This window comes from Brachyhypopomus gauderio, chromosome 4 (genome assembly GCF_052324685.1).
Source record: "Brachyhypopomus gauderio isolate BG-103 chromosome 4, BGAUD_0.2, whole genome shotgun sequence".
NCBI classification, from domain to species: Eukaryota; Metazoa; Chordata; class Actinopteri; order Gymnotiformes; family Hypopomidae; genus Brachyhypopomus; species Brachyhypopomus gauderio.
In genome coordinates, this window is record NC_135214.1 from 14,450,597 (window position 1) to 14,472,042 (window position 21,446).

Below are 21,446 nucleotides of genomic sequence, written 5' to 3' on the forward strand. Positions count from 1 at the left end.
GATGGGTTCGAGTAGAGCGTGGACTCAGCCAACGGATAATGCCCCAGTTTCTGTAGCAGGTCAGGTCGTCAGCACAATGCAGTCAAAGAAGTCATTAAAACCAAACGCTTGTGGACACTTAGTCGCTCTCAACGGAACACACCAGATGGCTTTAATCACTCGTCTGGTCCTCACTTTAGTCTATGGTAGCCTGTTTTTCGTGCGATTTAATTGAAATCGATCAGCCGTACCTGCCTTCCACCATGGACAGGCTGCGTAGTGCCCACAGGAGGTAAGCCTCGAGGCAGCAGCATCTGGGCATGAAACAGGGCAAAGCCCAGGGTAACTAGGTGATGCCCAGGGTAACAGGGTGAAGCCCAGAGGAACAGGGTAAAGGCCAGGGTAACTGGGTGAAGGCCAGGGTAAAAGGGGAAAGACCAGGGTAACAGGGTGAAGCCCAGAGGAACAGGGTAAGGACCAGGGTAACAAGGTAAAGCTCAGGGTAACAGGGTAAAGCCCGGGCAACAGGGCAAGCCCAGGGTAACAGCGTAAAGACCAGGGTAACAGTGCGAAACCCAGGGTAAGAGCGTAAAGACCAGGTTAACAGGGTGAAGCCCAGGCAGCCCTGGAGGAAGGCCAGACCCTGACCCACAAGCCCAGCACAGCTCATACTCACAACGTGGCAACGTGGCAAAACCCAGCCCGGGGAAGTGTTTGTGAGATACCTTGCTGTATACTTAAAAAAAAAAAAAAAACGCAGTGTGTCTGAATTCATATCCCGAGCAGGCACTGCTGGGAGAGAAAATCAAAGAAAAGAAGAAATGGGAACAGATTTTTGCTTTTAGGCATCAGACGCTTTTAGAGGCCTGTGATTGCGTTCTCAGGCTAAATTAGGTCGAAGGTTCGAAAGAGTGGATAAATGCTTGAAAAGGTTCACTGCAATCTCATTATTTGTCCTCACAGGGGGACTGACACTCTTTCTCCTGTGAAAGGTGACACCCAAATGGTGTTTAGGAGAGTGATGAATGAACTGATTTCACACTTGTGCTACACAGTCCACACCAACTTTATTGCACTGTAAACCACTGTCCATGTGGATGGTCCTGCTGCCACTTAAAACCAATCTGCATATGTTACGTGTTGATTAAGATGTGGAAAGGACAGGTCTTTTGAGGGAGTTCATTGGGTATTCCCTGTGGATTATTCTACCCTCGCGTTGACTAAAAGAAGCAAATTAGTCCGTGTGACACGGGAAAGAGAGCGGCTGTTCGAGAAGATGGTGGCAGGCGAAGATGGCTGAACTTTCGAACCTGCTGCCTCTCCGCTTGCGCTGTGCTTGGATGTGAATTCAGTGTGCTTTTGTGTACTTACAGAAGATTGAATCTGTGTGGCTGGACTTTCTCTGAACTTTTCTCATTAGCCTCAGCAGCCCCCACCAGACCCTCGTTCCTCCCAGCTTCTCAGGCCGTCCCCTCAAGAACGTAGAGGACAAAACACCACCCTACGCCCCAAACCACCACTGAACAAAGACGGCAGGGCACGCACAAACATTAGCATGCTTCTACACTCACACGCTCACCTCAGGGAGGGAGCAACAGATGCAACACATCTTTTTACATAAAGAGATGTATATTCACATGAATGCACCCATGAACACACACATACACACACACACACACACACACACACACACAGTTCACACATGTGCAGATGTCAGGGAAAAAAGCATATGAACATTACCATAATACATTTCAATTATTTATTTTTCCCTTTTACCATCCGATAAGATACAAGTAGGCTACAGCTTTCGCAGCATAATTTTGAATAATGTGAACCTTTAAAGGATTTGGATTTCACATTGTGTCTGAACACCTGGATCCAATTATTTAACTTCGGAATCAGGCACCCAGCAGTAGCTGTTTGAGCTGGGAAGGATCCCATTTGCTGAATGGAAGGACTGAAGTTGTCTTTTAGACACTTGGCAAAAGATTCTGCCTACTTCCATCAGCCTGAATCACATTCCAGGGGTGAAACCGAGATGCTGAGGCCATAACCATGTCAGCTGGCTTCAGATATCCTGGCATTCCCAAGGACAGCTCAATTAAACTTTCAGGACATATGCGCATTTATTAAACTGTCAGTCAGTCTGTATTTGCAAAAGCCAATATACTACACAGCAGGATTATCACATTAACCAGTCCCACAGCCTAAGGACAGACGTTATAATCTAGGGTCAAAGGGCATTTCTTGTTAAATCTCATCTCGACGTTCACCACGAGGAGACAGGAGTGGGAACACATATGCTCAGCACACGTCAGAAGCCATTCCTGGACCCAAAGCAATTTGTAAGGCGGCCTTTGCTTCACATTTACACCAGGGATGGCGTGTTGTAGGACGCCAGGAACAACCAAGACTTTAATTCACTGAGCTTCCCCTTCCTCTCTTTCCTGGATTTATCTGTAGGTCAATAAGTCTAATTTCACCTCTCCTGGACACTCTGAACTCATGTACATAATTACCTTCAGCTGCAGTATTACTCTGTTGCATTGCAGCGTTTTCATGCAAAAAAAAAAAAAAAAAACAGTGCTTGGAGTTTGGATGAACTTATTAGTGGTAGAACGGGCAGCACAAGCCCAAAGGAGCAGAAGAATGTGTGAATGGTTTCATTTAGACCGCAACGTGTTTGAGCCATTTTTCCTATTTCTATTTTTCATGATACAGACAAAACGAAGCAGCTACATTGTGTGTCTTGCTCCTAAAATCACACCAGACCTATGCATGCAGATCTTAGAACAACACTTACTAGAAAAGCTTTGTCGCACACTTTAGTCTGGGTCGTGTATGTGGTAATTCTCAGCCAGTTTTTAAATTATGGAAGCACAATAAACAGAAGGCGTGAGAACAAGGCACGTGTGTTCAGGGATGTGGGCGTGCGGATGCAGACTCGGGCGTCTGCGCCCTGAAGACCGCAGCCCTCCAGAACGAGGGGTCTTCGCTCAGCCCGACTGACGTCGCTCTGCGTCCGCGCTCTGATCGGCGCGACGTCGGTATTGGCGCAGGAGGCTCGGGAAACGGCGTCGACGTGACAACGTCGGCCACGGCGGTCTCCCACGTGGCGGCGGATGATTGGCGTCCCCTCGGCGACGGAGCGGGACAGCTGGAGGCGAAGGAGGAAGCAGGAGTCGCGGGCTCCACGCGGCCATCTGGAAAAGAGGCGGGAGCGCAGGGCTGATGGCAGCCTGCAGTAAAGTGCTTTTCCTGCTGTGCTGCTGTGCAGTGATTTGTATTGTGCTGTTTGTGGAAGGACCTGCTCTTTCTCTCGGAGGTAACTCTGACCTGCCTCACTTCCTGCCTCCTGTTCCAGGCATTTACAAGAGCCAGTGGTGAGACTTTCGGATCCCCTGGTGCAGTGCAACACTTTTCCACGTTTTAGCCTCTCCCTGAAGGCCCCCGTGGGGCTACGGGCCTGTGCAGAGGCGTCTCTCATATACTGCTCCTCTCAGGGTTGGCCCCTACGGCCTTCGTCACGTAAACGCTCAGGAGCAGATTCGCACTCTTGCCTCTGTGCACAGCTGCCAGTCCACATGTGAATGTCAGCAAGTCTTTAGCTGTTTCCACACTCACTTGTACGTTTTAGTTAACCCTTTCACCGATGGGAAGAGTTGGAATGAACACCATCAGCATCAGTTCTACAGAAAGCCTCAAGCAGGGTAAGAAGGCTGTTGAGATGATAAAGAAAAGAGGTGTTGCTGAGAGATGCAGATCATAAATACCACCGAAGGAACTGAGAAACGACTGACCGATAATGAATATAGGAGGCTATATGAATATATGAAGGCTCTGAAGGCATCTGAGCATTCGGGGCACAGAGTTGCAGAGTTGGCCTGGGATCTGAGCTCTGATGTGTGCTGTACCCCTGGCAGTGGTACTGTGCTATGTGCTGATCTCAGACCTGTGCTGAGACACCCGTGCCCTCTACTCTGGCAGTGCGTGGGACCGCATGCCTGATCTGGGGCCTGTGCTTGTCTGTTAATGACCTGAAGTGTCACATGGCGAGTGATGGGAGCCAGGCAGAATGGGTCTGAAATGTGTGAACGTGGAGTGCTGATAGCAGGTTTTGGGCAGCCTGTTTGTTTTTTAAAACGCAGTTGCCAGGCAATGACCCATGGAGGTCCAAACTCAGGGGTGCTGGTGAGGTTATAATATGTTTTCTTGCATGTGATTCCAAGCAGAACCCTGTTGATGTGTTGGACATTCATATATAGGTTTATTTGTTGTGATCAAATAAAACAATGTCCTAGAATGTGTTATTTTTCTTAATCATATTTGTATGAACACACACATGCTGAACAAGAATGCACTACAGGCACATGAAAGGGATCAGAGATTCAACAGCAAATTTGACAAAGTTGAACAAAACTCATCCTTCTAGACCTTATTTATTTATTTATTTTTATTTTTTTTGTTTTATTTATTTCTCACAGCATATTTCTGTTTTTCAGTAACGAGCCATTAACGACTGATTTGACGAGTTTTCGATGCGACTGCTTGAACAAAACCCTTTTTCAGATGAACACGCGGGTTTATTTCCTGGCGTGAAACTCCCGGTCCCATTTAAAGTGCTGTCTCACTGACTAACCTGTTCCACCTCCCGGGGCCTGGTGATTCATCTGTCACCATGACAACCCCTGAGCGTACGTTATTTGTGTTGTGAGGAGCAGTGCTATACATCCTTATGGTGGCAGGCCGGTGGGGTGGAGGCCATCTGTCAAACCGTGTGCTGGATCTACGGAGACCTGTGGCCTGAAGCTGCTCTGTGCATCACCTTCAACACCATCACTCTTCCAGCGAGAGAACCACAGGGGTTTAGCATGAGTTAGTAGTTTTGTCATAGCAGACGAAAAAGGAAAAAATCCTCCTCAGCTTCCTTTAAACTTTCCTTCTGTAACTTTTTTTGGAGATTTGTGTTACACACTTTTATATTAGAATAACTGACAGTGGCAAGACAGTGTGTTTTTTTCATTTATTCATTCTTATAGTTCTCTCACGTTCACAGAAGTCTTTGCAGCACGTTAAAGACTGCATATCTACTTATTTCTACTATTTTAAATAACGATAAAGTGTCATCTTTCTGGCTCTGGGTAAGGTTACAAGAAGACAAGGCATTTTCCTTTCACCTTAAAAAAACATCCCATATCTCAGAATCCTCTCCACGATGAGTCTAAAAGCTGACTGGGGGCCTCCAGGTCTACGAACAGAGCCAGGTCTTCTTTCCGCCTCCAGGCCTGTCTGGTGTAATACCCTTCATCTTTCTTCAGACCTGCACAAAGGAGCAATCGGACCCAGCCAGCTGCAATGAAAGGGTGTCACAACTGGTCCTGAACCAGAGCCGAGAGCCCGCACAGTCAGCTTGGACCTCAGGTCCTTGAAAAGAACATATCCAGGACAATAAACTGAGGGTGAGTCACATATTAAAGTGCCCAGTGTTTGTTAAAGGTTACGTCTCCACAGTGGCTGCATGAAGCATCTCCACAGGTGGTGGCTTATTTTATACACACCATATTATAAACAAAGATTGCATATCAGTGCTCAGGTGGTCACGATACACTATAGTCCTTAGTGAAGCATGTTTATGTATACATTTGAAAATATTTAGGAATAATATTTCATATGGGCCACATATTTGTTTAATGGGATTCTATTGACAAAGCATTTGCATTGAATAATACTGAATGCATCATATTTTTTTGCCATATATTGATTCATAATTTGTCTCATTAGTTTGCAACATCTAATGTAGCAGAGATTGACATCAGATCAATTTAATATTTTCCAAAATCAGAACTCCTTGCAACTGTAATTAAATTATTCCACATAAATACTGAGAAACGTTATCGTGGGAACGATTTGAATTTAATTACATAGTTTCACAGTCATTTTGTCTGCTGTTAGTGAATAATCATCTTGTTATTTTTCTGCTTAAATTGAATCCAGCATAACCTCATCAATAGAGAAATAGGATTTCATATATGAGATGAGCTCTCTTGAAAAGTTATGAATGTTAAGTGGAATATCACAATTCCAAATTAACAGTATGCTATGATCTGATCGCAATTTCCCTGAACCGCATGCAAGAATTTGAAAGGAAGCTTAACTGGCCAACTGAGTGTCCTGTCCTGTTACCACAGCAACCAGTAAGCAAAATCATCTCTGATTTCATAGATACATTATATTGCTCTGTTACCCAACACAGAGGGCCATGTGGCGTCATTGTGCAGATGGAAAAACATACTTTGACAACTATGACACTGAACTGCTGGGAGGTCAAACTGCTGTCTTGGGTTAGCGCAGCAACAGACGGCTTAGCATGTTTCCTGCTCCGACACAGCTGACCTGTGTGATGAACGATTCAATTAGTCAGTGAACTGAATCATGTCGTTTAAGTGCTGTGACTCATGTTCAAAACTATATCATAATGACAGTTCAAAGCTATACCATAATGACTATAAACTATACCACAATGACTATAAGCTATACCATAACAACTGGTTCAAACTACATTATGGCATGAACACAAGACACATACAACTTTAAGCCCAAATGCTGTTTCTCACATTGGCCTTAACAAAATCGTTTCCATCAGTGCTGTCTATCCAGAAATCTAACTCCACTTTTACACCAACAACCCCCACATTTAAATCCATGTTTGCAACAAGATTTCACTTCCTGTTCATGACATATTACACGAAGAAGCACGTCAGTGAGTACATCCCAGTTTAAAGTGGGGTTCACCACAAACAACCTTAAAAGTACATGGTCGCTGTGTCTAAAGGGCTAAAGGTTCTTTGCTACATCAACAATAGTGATTATGAGCCTAATTCAACATGGAGGCTGTTCTTCTGCCAATAGTAGGCCATTTGTTTTCAAGCACCAGTGCAGTTCTGTGTGTTTATTCCGATATCTGAAGGCTGACTACACACTCAATAATCTATGACTGACCATGTTGGCTGTTGGCAAACAGATGGCATTAGCCATCCAACACCTAGTTAATAGCTCACCCTGGGAAAGACTTGACGCCAGCCACCTGGGCTAAACCCTGTCTGATAGTGGCACACAACAGGGTGTGTATGTCAAGGGGAATTTACAGCCACATTACACAAAGTTGGCAGAGCTGATTAATTTCAGTGCAAACCTAAAAGCTGGACGTAAAATGGACACAAATTAAGTGTTGTATCGCGATCTATCGATTGCCGGTGATTGGCGCCAGAGCGAACTAGTAACTCATTGAATCATAGATATGGATCAGAGGTAAATAAACTAGATTTTTTTTTTCGGCGTGAGATATCGGAAGTGTGGCGTGAGAGCATGTGAAAACGGTCAAATGCGTGTGTCTCACGCTCAGTGCGCGAGAGTTGGCAACCCTGCCTTTCTGAAATCCATAACCAGAACCTGACATTTCTTTATGAACATTCCTAAGGAGCAAAACTAGGGGAGGCTCTGAACAAGAAGCTGAATCCAGATAGGTCGTCTTGGGCATCAGTTAACAAGCAGTGAGCAAACTTTCAAAATAAATGCCAACTGTTTATATCTGCATAATCCCTGTAATGTGATATGGTCTATATGATACAACATGTGACTCTATAATATTGAAAGGGTGGGATCAATTAATTCCATTTAAAAAGACATCGGAAACATTGAGTAGACTGAGAGCATGAAGTCCCCTTTGGGACTGGGGACGCCTGCTTTTTTTCACCTATTGGAAAGATGTGTGTGCTCTGCTCTGGGGTTACGATGACCTGGCTCTGGCTCGGTGGTCCTGAGGCACTGAATGCTTCCTGCACAGGGCCCTTTCTCTGTCTGCTGGCCTGCAGAGGGGAAAAGCCAAAGCAAGGAAAGAGAGAGGGGGAGAGAGAGAGCGAGAGAGAAAGAGAGACATAGAGAGCAAGAGAGAAAGAGAGACATAGAGAGACAGAGAGAGAGAGAGAGAGAGAGAGAGAGAGCGAGCGTGTAAAGAAAAAGGGATCTAAGGCCTCCGGCCATTTGTACGCCCATCCAGTTCTTTTTAAAATCTGCAACAGCTGTAATGATGTCAGTAAGCAGTGAGTAGAATATTCCGGCTCCAGCGCAAAGCTTGTGTATAAATCTGTGTACTCAGGTGCGGTGTGTGTGAAGTCAGAACAGTGCAGCAGCCAAGCAGGGGTCCAAGGGGATCCCTGTCCCACAGCCAACCCCACTTTGGCACTGGCCTCTTCCCATGAACCCAAGCCCTAGAAACAAAGTGGGGGAATAAATTATCTTTCTCTGAACTAGTGGAGCTTCACATTTTTTCACTCGCATTACAAATCCATTTAGTAAAGGACATTGACGGGGCAGAGGGGCAGTGTCTCTGAACACGGGTATGTTCTGTCTCTGTTTTGCAGTGCGTTTGTTAAAAAAGGGAGAAAATATGAACCTTGGGAAAAGACGTTTTCAATAGCAGCTGGAGGTTCAGGTTGTAGGTTCACGAATGAATTTGATATGCATCGGCCTATTGATATTCTAGCAAAAGGATTTTGTTTGGCATGGCACGGTGTAGTAGACAGGACGTTGTAAAGAACGGCAGGGTATTTGTTGATACAATCTTGTGAGTTTAGTTTTAACTGTTTAACACAAGATGTTTTGAAGGGGCATTTGCCAGCCCAGTAGAATACTGAACATAAAGAATATTAAAATGCAATCACCTGATATTCAATAGAAGAACTGCACTTCATTGATTGTATAATGCACATCACAAATATACAAGACAATTGTCTGCATAGCCAGTTTATTTAATCCTACTGTTTAATCTTACTGTGCAAACAACTCTACTTGCACTTATGTCAAAATGGGGAAAAACACCTTATCATGTTATGCAAAAGCATTGCTATGCACACTTTTAAACTACATTTATTGAGTCTGATGAAAACAATGAGGCTTTAATCACATTTCATGAATAAGTGGCTAGCTCCTTCCATGCATAGCGTTTAAACAGCTTGTCAGTCATTGTGATAAATATTGCAATGTGAGCTCTGAAGTTGCCCTACGGAGTTCGACATCAGTTTTCAGTTTGGCAATCTGATCCAAATTTAACAGTCTGTGAATTGTGTGCTTTCATTTATTTGGTATACAAAGCTGGGAGGGGACCTGGGCGAGATATTTAACTGAGGCTGAAACCTGATTACACTGACACATAGATTACATCGAAATGTATTTATTTAACTTTATGTGGTCATTACTTAGGTTTCTGGCCAGGTGTCTCCTGGATGATGGGAGAATTGATCATAGGGAGCCTAATGCCCAAAGAGAATGGAGCCAAACTCCCAGTGTAAAATACAAATATTTCTCTGTGGTCAGATATGGTTAAGGCCCATGAAATGACTCAGCTTAGTCAAGGACTTTTGTTCTGGGCTTCTCTCTCATTTCTCTCTTTTCTTCATTTCCCTCTCTTTTCTCATTTCTCACTCTTTTTGTAATTTCTCATTTTAACATTCTTAATATTGTGAAAACCCTGCTTATTTCCATCTTGGTGGAACCTCTGAACAACACCAGAATGTTGAAGTTCAGCTGAATTCCTGAAGGAGCTTAAGTGCATCTACACTGAGGAACAAAGGACCAGGGAGTTGAGTGTTTACGTCACAAACATAGCTGGGAAGGCCGTGATCGAAGATGAAATGTATTACAGCATCGTCACATTCAGGCTTAAAATACATTTGAATAAAGATGCTTGTGCTGTAAAAACTCCTCTTTCAATTCCTTTCCTCCCCAGTGTAGATAAGGCCAAGTGCCATGAGGCTTTCTGCTGAGCAGCAACATTCTGGTGTGTATGCCACAGGGCAGCTAAACCACCTAGACTGCACAATACAATATTAATGCGATCCACATTCTCCTAATAGCCCTACCATGACATCATCCTTTTCAGTTCATGTGGCCTAAATTTCTTACGAAAAGTTGTTTTGGCCCATCGGCTCCATTTAAACTACTCTGGAGTGACCACTGAGGTGAACCTCTTAATGTTTATTTAATAGCCAAAGCCATTTAGAGCGTCAGATGTTTGATACTCAGCGATGAAGAATCCCCTGGAGAGGCGGGAGACGGGTGCGGCCCTTTTGCGGTTACTCACACCGTCCGCCCTGTGACGCGCATGCGGAGGGCGTCCTTCCTCGGCAGGATGCTCGTCCCGCGGAAGCAGATGACCTCTGACCTGGGTGAGGCTAAAGCAGGATGAGCCGGGATGATCCGTTCACAGCAAGCCCCTCCGGTGAAGACAGAGACACTGGGCTCACTGATCCGGCCTTTCCACCCGCGCCCGCTCAAGCAGGGCCGCTAGAAGAAAGCAATCATGCCCATTCAGGTCCCAGGGGTTTGCATCGCACCGGTCTCACACCGAGGCAGGGGGAGAGGGGGGCAAACACCAGCGTTTGACCCGGCCCGGGAAAATGGCCTTCAAAGCAGATCTCCTGATGCCTGGCATTGATACAGCAAAGCAAAGGCAACATTATGCAGATTATCTCTCTTCCAGGCCAACTACAAAGGAAAGACTGTTGCAACAGCCAGAGAGAGAGAGCCCATTAAAATGACAAGCGCACAACCTTTTCCCTCTCATTTTCTTTCTGCCGAAACACTGGCTTTGGTGGAAATAAAGACAAAGGAAATAAAGTGCAGGATTGAAGCGTCTGTCTTTGAATCTCATGAAAATGCATGTGGTGACATGTATTAGCATAGTGTATCAAAATCAAAGAACACACGTTCCTCCACAGCCAAGCAAACATACAGCTTTCAGCCACCTGAGGCCATTTCATACTTCTAGAGTGATCCTTTAACCACCATTCGGTTCAGATCTGATGGCGATTTGGTGAAATTGTTTATTCAAGACCTGATTTACACCCAAAATATTCATCATTAAATCGGCTGGCTCCTGACTGAAATAACACAAACAGGCACTGGCCTGTAAACTTTATTTTCTTTGGGCAGGCTGTCATAACATTGTCGAGAGGGAGCTTTTCTCTTTCTGACCAAAAAGTGACTTTCAGTGAAAGAACAAAGAAATGTTCCTAATGGAAACCTGGACAGATATTTCAGGGGACGTGTGCCACGTGTTCTGGGAAATAACCAAGCTGATCTGTCAGACAGAATTTTTAAAAACTGAACTCCAGGTAAGGTATTAAGAACGATGTGTAAACATAATGTCATCTTAAGCCACAATCTTATTTTAGTTCATTAATAATCCCACTTGACAGGGTCCAGTCAGGAGCCGTGCAATGCTCTGAATTCTGGGAGGATAGAGCCACTGTAAATAAATGTTGAATGGAGGACTGATGAGAGCTCTAAAAGAAGAGCTAACAACCAGAGCTGCAATCATGGAATAAGGAGGGACCCGGCTGCATTCCTCTGGCTGGTGTGCAGTGTCCGCCAGGATCAAGTGCAGAGTTCACCCTGTCTGTAGGGCCAGGAGCATGTGTGTGTGTGTGTGTGTGTGTGTATGTGCCAGTCCCGCCAGGGTGCCCAGCCTGTGGGGCTCCGCCCACTCCCTCTGCACAGAGCCCCCACCACACCCACCCGCCCGCCCGCCTGCCCACCAAACGAGCTCCCACGCTCATTCCCCTCAAACTTACGCAACCACTAACCGTGGATTAAACAGGAACAATGGCCAGTGAATATAAAACACTCAGGCAACCCGACCCCTCACCCTCAATAGGCCTTCAGTCCCCCAAAGAGGAAAATGCTACAATTACGGACAAGTTTGCAAGGACAAATTCAGTTACTTTTTTTAGCTTCAAAACTCCAGTGGCTCGGATTCAGCGCTCTGTAGCCCGTTGTGTCCAGATGTTGCTCTTTAACAATATCGCATGCTTTCTGAAATCCCGACGTACCAATGCGAAGCCGTAGCAGGGAAAGAGAAATAGTCATCCCTCGCTCCTTCTCTCTGTTCACTTTGTGTTTCCCAGCTCTCCCTTCTGCTTGGCCTTATGCAAACCAGCCTGCCCCTGGATTGAGGCTAACAAAATAAGGGCTGATGACCATGCCAAAGAACATTCCTCTCTGTCACTAATTATAAAGAAAGGTTGGTCTTTGGGGGGAGACCCTGTATTTAATATCACCAGTATCCAAAGCAAACAGAGCCGGCACTGACGGTGAGGAGCCTCGAGTGCCCACCAGGCACGGCTCAGTGTGGGATTTACACCAGGACACTCTTCAATCGTCATTATGACTGCAGGATTGTGGTGCTTATGAGCCAGGTAGCTAGAGGTATCACAGAGGTACTGGATATAGGATATGCCTTTTGAACATCTTTAAAATGCTCTCCTACTGGGGCCTCAAGAAAGGCTTTGAAAACAATAAGCAAGTTTATCGTGGCCGATCGCAATTAGGCATTTAATTGAACCAACTTTTTTAGAATTTATAATAGATTTATAATCATTGCTAAAATGTTTGTATGGATACTAAAATATGGAGCATTAATGATGATGATGATGTCTTCAGCAAAACCTCTCATTTCTAACCTAAGGGTGTGCAAGGTACCACTCTGAACTCTTGCAATGACAGCACAGCATTCAGCGAGGTGAAATTTTTCACTCTTTATCCTGGGCGCTTTCGAAGCTTAGAGAGTTGTAATTTCAGCGAGCTAAGGAGCTCGGTGCGGTTCACTGAGTTCGCATCAGACTTAGGAGATGATGTTTATCGCAGTCTCAACAGTCCAAAGGAATGAAAACTGAAAACAAAACAGAGCGGCCTTGAAACCCATTTGTCAAGCAGCTTTGTGAACCTGCGGGTGAGTCACCAGTGTGCCAGTGTCCAGATCTGCCCACGTTTGCTTTTGTTTGGACAGCCTGTTTTGATTCCACTGTCCACTTCATTCATGGTTCTTATATAATGGTATATTTCCAGATAGGAGTCGACAGGCAGACCTGAGGAACCTATGTCCTTGTACAGCAGGTACTGCAAAGCGCTTTCAACCCCTGCTCCGACCACACGCCAATCAGCAGCCAATGGCATGATGAGGCAAGCACGGCTTTCCAGCAATTCTACCTCGGAGGATTTTATTGGAAAGACGAGTCTACGCACACACAGAAAGGAATGGAAACTAATTAATGCGCCGATGATAGTGATATTAGAAGCAGGTAAAAATGAAATTTATATCTTTGTTTCAGGAGTATGTTTCTGCTTTGAGGCGGGCGTGGACTTGAGGAGCTGTGCTCCTGTCAGGTGATCCAAGGTGGGCCGAACCCGCTTGTGAAGAGGCCTCCAGCGTTTCACTCAGCGGAGCAGGCACGTGCTGGACCTTGCCAGCAAGTTGCTCTTGCACCTCAAGCAGGAGGTTACGCTGAGAAGAAGCTGTGCCTCTATGATCCTCTACATTCGGAAGCTGTTTCTCTGAAACGGATTGTCAAAAATGCCCATGTGAAGAAAAAAAGGTGCCGATTGCTGAAATGCGTTGTGTCATCATGGGAAGTGTTTTTGTTAAAACTCTCTGCCATGGAACAGAGGTGTGGTCCAGAGCATGTAGACTCTCAGGGATGTGTCCAACACGGATGAACAAATATTCCACAAAAACTGACCACTGAACAAAACACAGATAATATAAATCCAAAAATGGCTTCCTGAAGTGAACGCTTATGTGAGATGTCATCAGGAATCAGCTTTTTCACTCTTTGCCTTGAGCTTAAGAAGTCAGCATGTCCCAAGGCAAGCGCAGTAATGTATTCCAGACAAACCGCAGGAAAGATGTGATGAAATGTTATATGAAGCTGTAGAAAAGTAAAAATACACCTATTTCTTGGTGACTGCATCCACACTTCACGAAGAATGTTAACAAGAACTTATGAATCCAAAAGGCACTCTTGTGGAATGCATTTTAGGCAGGCAGGGATGGTGAGGGTCTGTTTAGATGAGAAAACATCTAAATAGTGAAATGGTCATTTGTATGACAGACAAAGCATTCCATAGCTGTACCCAGCAGGCACATGGCACATAAAAATAGTGAAACTGATGGAAAGGAAGAGAGGTAGCATGGTTTCTCCTCAGCTCACTCTCCTCATCTCACCCTCCTTATCTCACTCTCTTCAGCTCACTCTCATCTCACCCTCCTCATCTCACCCTTCTCAGCTCACCCCCTCTCACTCTCTTCTGAGCAGGTCTTTGGAAAGAATACATCTTTACTCCCAGGAGCACGGGGGAGAGAAGCCATGGCCCAACACAAGGAATCGGAGGATACATATCTGTGTCTCATGCAGAATGGAGACAAACTGCAATCCATTGTGAAGCAAACAGACCTTTATTTATAGAGAAATCCAACTTTCATGTTTAAAATTCTTTTCTAGTAAGTGCAGAGGTGTAATGCAAGGAAGCAGGGCCAATCAAACGTGTATTATACAACTATTATCTATATAATTATCGGCACAGTCATAATTTAAACACATGATACTTCATCCTGCGTTCTCTCCCTCTCTCTCTCATCCTCTCTCACACTTTAATTCACTCTCTCACTCACACTCTCACTCTCTCTATCGCTCGCACACACACACACACACACACACACACACACACACACACACACACACACACACACACACACACACACACACACACACACACTCTGTTTAAACATGTTCTTCTATCTAGATTTCATGCGTGTAAATATTTCTGGCCCCTTTTGTTCAGGCTTGTATTGCTCCACTCCCAGATTGCTGGATCCAGGATTACATCATCCTCTCCAACAAAAGCCATGACTGGTGGACTGGTGGGGGGTGAGGACCTGATGGTGGGGGGTGAGGACCTGATGGTGGGGGGTGAGAACCTGATGGTGGGGGGTGAGGACCTGATGGTGGGGGGTAAGAACCTGATGGTGGGGGGTGAGAACCTGATGGTGGGGGGTGAGGACCTGATGGTGGGGGGTGAGAACCTGATGGTGGGGGGTGAGGACCTGATGGTGGGGGGTGAGGACCTGATGGTGGGGGGTAAGAACCTGATGGTGGGGGGTGAGGACCTGATGGTGGGGGGTGAGGACCTGATGGTGGGGGGTGAGAACCTGATGGTGGGGGGTGAGAACCTGATGGTGGGGCTGTCCCTCAGCCCCTGCTTCTGGTTTGGGGAAAAGGTCATGGGAAGGGCCCTCAGGAAGGAATATGGAGAAGGAAGGAAACACAGAATGAATCAACAAGAAGACAACTCATCCCGCACGTCCATAGGAACATACTTAATTCAAACGAGGACAGTCTGACACAGAAATTTGTGATTCCATGTGGTCTTTTTACATGAGCCCATAGAAAACTCCACTCTTCCTTTAATAGCTTAATCTGCAGGTTATGCAAAAACAGATATATGTGACCATTTAAAGGAAAATATTTCAAAATTACCAGTATGATGTACATCTAATATGACAGACCTCCATATCTTGACATTAATTATGACAGTAATATATGGGTGAATGGGGACATCCTGCCAGAATGTTGAAACACAAACATGTTCCCAAAACAACTCTGGCAGACAATAACTGAAATTCATATGTGTCAAGTTCTTGGGATTTGCTCCCAGACCCTAGACACCAAGCAGCCAATGGAAGCTCTAATGGAACATGGTCTAAGATGTGTGCTACTCGGAGGCAGAGAAGCGGCAACTATTTAAATGTTGTTTACACTTACAGAAGTATCTCAAAGATCTCAACATTTACCAAGCTATAAACAACTTTGAAACTTTCCATTTGGCATCTTTCAACAATTTTCAGTTTTCACATATCAAAAGTGTTTTGAACTTTGGACTTTCGTTGTTGTATGAGGCAACACGGAAAACAGGGTTGCAGTATTTTATTAAGTTGCTTTTATCAGGGTATTTTCATTAGATTCATTAAAAGCATATGATTTAATATTACTACATATGGGTCATGAGCTATCTGGTATTCTATGTTACTTTCCTGTTGATTCTGGAAAGAATATGACATTTTTCATTGTTTTAAGATCAAATGTTTAGAAATCCTAGTCCAACACTCATAAAAACCTTTTTACTGGGGATCGACTCAAATCTAACTCACCTAATGATGGATGACTGAAATAAGCAATCTTATATGACTGCGTGTGTGTGCGTGTGTGTGTGTGTGTGTGTGTGTGTGTGTCTTCAGCATGCATGCCTCTCTCTCTGACTGACTAGGTCTGCCTGCAGATACTTGTAGTTCCTCATAAATCCTCACACACCCGAGCTCAGCCGCACCCCCCCCTCCCAAACCCTCGCACCTGGCACGCCGTGATCGGCAGCACGCGAGCCCTCCACAGGCGTGGAAGAGTCCCCGGGAGGGCCGGTCACTGGAGGGGCCGCGGGTGCCGGGCCGTGCCGCCTCTCAGCCAAGTCATCAATCAGCCAGTAATCCCCTAATGCCTGCCGGGCTAATCAGACTGGCCCCTGCACCTAGCCCGCGTCCACCGCCAGCTCCGTGCTTCCCGGAGGCAACCGGGTCCGAGTAAGGACGCATAGGCCGCGTGAGTCGGTTCACCTGTCTGTGCCGATCCCAAATCCGCGCTCTAAACTGGAGACACTCGATATGCACGAGCCCCCCGGTTGGGATGCGTAGAAAACCTCTGAATGTTCCCGGCAGGGGAGGAGTGTGACCCGTGTTTTCTCAGACCTCACGGCTCATAAAAACGCACGGCAGCTCCCTTTAGCAGCACAGCATTCTGGGCCTGCTGCTCTGGTGTGACTAACTCGATCCCTTCTTCTCTCTAAGGTCACATGGCAGCAGGGACTCCGATTATTAAGTTACCTCTGCTTAACGCTCCTATGACTTGAGAGTTCAAAACAAATCTGGGGCTCGGTCACTTGATGTTAGAAGAAAAACACAGACGCTCTTTATAGGGGAGAAGTCATTGAAGAAGCTCCAATCAGTCTGGAATTTTCCACTGCACTATAAAAGATCCCATCTGAAGGACTGTGTGGTGGCACTGTGTATCATTTCAACATAAGCCATGCATTCAGCAACATGTACAGTTTGTTCATGTAGACAATTCTTACATTGAAGCATTTTATGTAACTCCAGCTAAGTCAACAATTAATCATTAGATAATAGATCAAATTATTAGATAATAATAATCTATCTGCCCAGCCTTTTAGAATTGATGTATACCAACTGATACTGAAGACCTCCTGCTTAAACATATACATGTGAGTCCAGTACCGACACAAAGATAAACAAACAGGAGTACTTGATCACCACTGATTTTGTTGAAACATGACAAGCGCTTGTAAGGGTCATACAAGGTGAGACAGGACGCTAAAAGAACTTGTTAAGGGAAGCAAGTACATCGGGTTCTTTTCACAACACCATTTGTCTTTTGAAAAAAAAAAAAAAAACACATTCGGTTTGCAAGACTATGACTGAATTATATGCCGTTAAGAGATAGATAGACTGACATTGATGGTTATGTGAGGGGGTCAGCTGAAGTAACCAAACCAAGCTCTATTCAAGTCTATCCCAAAGCTGTTGAGCAAAGAGCCTGTGGAAGAGATGGGCAGTGTTAAAGACGGTGATGTTGCTGTAGACATGCTACCCTGCAGGCATCAGGCTTCATGACTGGGCTGTGAAATTAAAGCAGAACAAAACATTACTGCACAAACAGATATAAAACAATTTAATGGCAGGATTGGAAAAGTCATTATAGCAAGTTGAAAAGGTGGAAGAAAGAGAAAGAAATAAAGAATAAGGAAACGTGTTTGGTTTTGCTAAAGAGTATAAGACTAATACACTGCACACTCAGGCTGCAGATGAAAATACGGAGGATATAGTTACAGTAATATCACACACGTTTAAAGGACCTACACACTAAAAGACAGCATACGGCATAGTTTAATATACAGTGCCCTCCATAATTATTGGCACCCCTGGTTAAGATGTGTTCTTTAGCTTCTTATAAATTGAGTTTTTTTCTAAATAATATAGGACCATGATGGAAAAAAAGAGTAAAATCCAACCTTTAACTCAAGTGCATTTATTCAGTAGGAAAAAAATCCCACATTAAGAAATAATTGTTTAACATCAAATAATGTGTGCCACAATTATTAGCTGATGTTAATACTTTGTACAACCCCCTTTTGCCAACAAAACAGCACCTAATCTTCTCCTATAATGTTTCACAGAAACATTATAGGGTGAACACAGAAAGAGGGATCTTCGACCATTCCTCTTTGCACAATCTCTCTAAATCATGCAGCGACCTGGGTCCTCTCCTCTGCACTCTCCTCTTCAGCTCACCCCACAGGTTTTCAATGGGGTTGAGGTCTGGGGACTGAGATGGCCATGGGAGGAGCTTGATTCCGTGTGTGGTCAACCATTTCTGTGTAGATCTTGCCATATGTTTAGGGTCATTATCTTGCTGAAAGACCCAGTGACGACCCATCTTCAGCTTTCGGGCAGAAGCCACCAGATTTTGTTTTAAAATGTCCTGGTATTTCAAAGCATTCATTATGCCATGCACCCTAACAAGGTTCCCTGGGCCTTTGGAAGAGAAGCAGGCCCACAGCATCACTAATCCTCCCCCGTATTTCACAGTGGGCATGAGGTGCTTTTCTGCATACTCAGCTCTTGTGTTACGCCAGACCCACTTACAGCATTTGTTGCCAAAAAGCTCTATCTTTGTTTCATCTGACCAAAGCACACGGTCCCAGTGGAAGTTCCAGTACTGCTTAGCAAACTCCAAACGTTTTCGTTTATGATTGAGAGTGAGAAAAGGTTTTTTCCGTGCATGCCTCCCAAACAGCTTGTTAACGTGTAGATAGCGCCTGATGGTTGTTTTGGAGACTTCGTGACCCCAAGATGCTACCATTTGTTGCAGTTCTGTAACAGTTAGCTTTGGAGAACTTTTTATTTCTCTTATCATCCTCCTCACTGTGCGTGGTGGCAAAATAAACTTGCGTCCTCGTCCAGACTTGTTTACCACTGTCCCAGTTGTTTTAAACTTCTTAATAATTCCTCTGACAGTAGATATGGACAGGTGTAGGCGAGTGGCTATTTTCTTGTAGCCATTGCCTGACTTGTGAAGGTCAACACACATCTGCCTTACTTGAATGCTATGTTCCTTTGTCTTTCCCATGTTGAAGAGAAATGGCCTCTGTGTCACGTCATAATTATACCCCAGGGAAACAGGAAGTTGTAAATTGATAATTAAATGTTCCTACATACGCTGATTAACTTCGTGAACTACTGTAGAATTGACAGAAATTCTTTAATTACATTTATTTCCTAAGAATTGTTAGGGGTGCCAATAATTGTGGAACAGGTGATTTTATGAAGAATAATTATTTCTTAGTCAGGGATTTTATTTTCCCCCTTAAACTTCACTTGAGTTAAAGGTTACATTTTTCTACAATTGTCAGTGTAAGAGTATGTTTCCACAATAACAATTTAATTTATTAGAAGCTAAAGAACACATCTTAACCAGGGGTGCCAACAATTATGGAGGGCACTGGTATACCAGAAATGCAGAAGAAATGTGGCTTTAACCTGACAAGGGTCTCTGTCAAAGAGGTAGCTCCACGAGAGAGAGAGAGAGAGAGAGAGAGAGAGAGAGAGAGAGAGAGAGAGAGAGAGAGAGAGAGAGAGAGAGAGAGAGAGAGAGAGAGAGAGAGAGATTAAAAGTTGTAATAAAGTACACAAAGTTTTCAGAGAAACAGGACATTTCAGACAAAGGTCTTTCATCAGTTGTGCATGCAAAGTCCTTCTGAATTAATAGGAGGAGGAACCGGTTTATATATGGAAAATGTTTAAATCATAACATTCATTCCATGGGGATATATATATATATATATATGAATTGGGTCCTGGAATTTCTATGGGGGCTGTGTTCATTTCAGAATGGTGATCATATTTGTATAAGTTGACGAGGTGAAGGAGTCTTGGCGTCGTGTGTCTCACCCATGACATTGACCTGGGCTCTCAAGCAAGTCTATCTCATAAGCCAAAAGCCTTTGAAAATAAATGCTGACTGTCGTGTCTGGTTTCTGGGAATCAGGAACCTTTCCAGATACATTTAAATCTTTTTGCTGATTCAAAATGTCTGTGTCTTTATGTTGGCTGCTGACTAAGAAATTAAGATGGGATCCTGTTGAAACATAATTTTTGTAGACACAAGTTTGACTGTGATGGCTAAACCATTGAGTGCTGGCAGGCCTTTCTGCTATGTTGCGCTATACCGCACGATGACTCTAACCGCCTCCCCCGCCACTTCAGTACTTCAGCGCGTTTGTCATGTGTCGCCAACGAATCACAGTGCTGAAGAGACAGTAGTTCCAGGGCAGATCACAAAACCTATAGATACTTTAGTCAGTGGGTCAAAAATAATGACAACATATCCCACACAGGGACAAAACTGCACTGGTGCAGAGTTCTAGCTTCAGCGAAAACTACACGTTAAGTGAATAACAACTGGAATATATGGTAAGACTGGCATTCATTAACCGTTTATTTCTAAGTGCATACCAGGTTCAAAAAAGCATGAACTGGTATGAAGAATATTGGACTGCTTTGATGAGTTATTTCCTTCTCTACGTCCAATTGTGCACCTACATTCAGAAAGTCAGAGGAAAGTGGAATTCCACAGCGTACGCTGCCCGCCGCTAAACACGGCAGCCAGGTTGTGGTGGTGAAGGGAGCCATCGCATGGAAATCATTAGGCCTGATAATTATTTCATATGGTCATATAATTGTTGTGAAATATTGAAGCTATTTTACAAGACTGGGTGTTCCCAGTTCTGTGTTTCTCTTATTTTCTGATTTCTTACTTGACACTGATTAGAAATTATAAATGGATCCTTTTTAAAATGGAGCATTTGTCAAAAAACGTGTTTGTGAAAATCCCTTTATCTCAATTAAAGCAACAACTTGAGCACAAAGTTTAGCATTGAGGTTGGAGTTGGCTAAGGTGAGGTGAAATGGCTGACATTTTTTCCACTGCATTCTAACGCAAATGCAACTTCCACTGCATTCTAACGCACATGCAACTTCCACGGCATTCTAACGCACATGCAACTTCCACGGCATTCTAACGCACATGCAACTTCCACGGCATTCTAACGCACATGCAACTTCCGCTGCATTCTAACGCACATGCAACTTCCACGGCATTCTAACGCACATGCAACTTCCACGGCATTCTAACGCACATGCAACTTCCACGGCATTCTAACGCACATGCAACTTCCGCTGCATTCTAACGCACATGCAACTTCCACTGCATTCTAACGCACATGCAACTTTCACTGCATTCTAACGCACATGCAACTTCCGCTGCATTCTAACGCACATGCAACTTCTGCTCATGCTGTTTCAGAACAGACAGGATGAAATGAGATGTGCAGCTCACCATTGCCAGGAGCCAGGTCATAGGGCTGAAGGACTCTTAAGGAGTTTAGACAGTCGTGGATGCAACCAGGAGAACAAAATGGGGACAACCAGGAGAGACTCAGACATCCAC

The 21,446-nt window shown here is 44.5% G+C and overlaps 1 long non-coding RNA gene across 2 annotated transcripts; it reads right to left on the reverse strand.

Annotated features, from left to right (window-relative positions):
• Positions 1 to 5,109: 5,109 nt before the first annotated feature.
• Positions 5,110 to 7,825, reverse strand: LOC143511606 (uncharacterized). 2 transcript variants are annotated; one of them, XR_013130188.1, is made up of 3 exons: positions 7,733 to 7,825; positions 6,272 to 6,372; positions 5,110 to 5,299 (listed from the first exon to the last, which is right to left on the reverse strand). It is a non-coding gene; the product is annotated as an uncharacterized LOC143511606 (long non-coding RNA). The 2 variants fall into 2 exon arrangements; XR_013130189.1 differs by having other exon boundaries at positions 5,292 to 5,403.
• Between the last annotated feature and the right edge of the window lie 13,621 nt (positions 7,826 to 21,446).